We start from the raw sequence: 687 nt of genomic DNA, 5'->3' as shown, positions 1-687 counted from the left end.
GTTACTTCCGCTGCTGCAGCCGCAGCTGCCACTGCTATTCCTGCTGCTGCTGCTGCTGCTGCTGCTGCTGTCGTTGCTATTCTCCTCCTTCTCCCCCTGCTCCTGCTGCTGCTGCTGCTGCTGTGTTACCTATTAGTATTTCTTGTCTGCCCACCAGCAGCAGCAGCAGCAGCAGCAGCAGCAGCAGCAGCAGCAGCAGCAGCAGCAGCAGCAGCAGCAGCAGCTAGTGGTTATCCTGGTGTATGAACATCTCCTCTCCGTCGCCAATACAGTTTAGCGTTATATAGACATCCGTACCGATACCGAAGTGAGACTATACAAATAAATAAATAAATAAATAAATAAATAAATAAATAAATATTTATTTTATTTATTTTATTTACTTTATTTTATTTATTTTATTTATTTTATTTATTTATTTAAAAAAGAAAAAAAAACAAAAAAAATGCAGTTTAGGGTTGTGTAGATATCTGTACCGATACCGAAGTGAGACTATACAAATAAATAAATAAATAAATAAATAAACAAATAAATAAAATAAATAAATAAATAAAATACATAAAAAAAATAAATAAAATAAATAAATAAATAAAATAAATAAATAAATAAATAAATAGACAAAAGCAGAAAAAAAACAAAACGAGAACAAACGAAACTATATTAACAACACAGCAGCAAATAAACGCT

The 687-nt window shown here is 33.0% G+C and overlaps 1 protein-coding gene across 1 annotated transcript in view; it reads right to left on the bottom strand.

Moving 5' to 3' along the window:
- Positions 1-687, bottom strand: part of EMH_0044740 (uncharacterized protein) — a gene marked incomplete at both ends in the record, with an annotated part of 4,224 nt that overhangs the window by 2,749 nt on the left and 788 nt on the right. The gene's annotated exons all lie outside the window — the stretch shown is intronic.

Source organism: Eimeria mitis, genomic scaffold (genome assembly GCF_000499745.2).
Source record: "Eimeria mitis Houghton genomic scaffold, Emh_scaff1864, whole genome shotgun sequence".
Lineage (NCBI taxonomy): Eukaryota > Apicomplexa > Conoidasida > Eucoccidiorida > Eimeriidae > Eimeria > Eimeria mitis.
The sequence above is the reverse complement of the archived record's forward strand: the minus strand, read 5'-3'. Positions and strand labels throughout refer to the sequence as shown.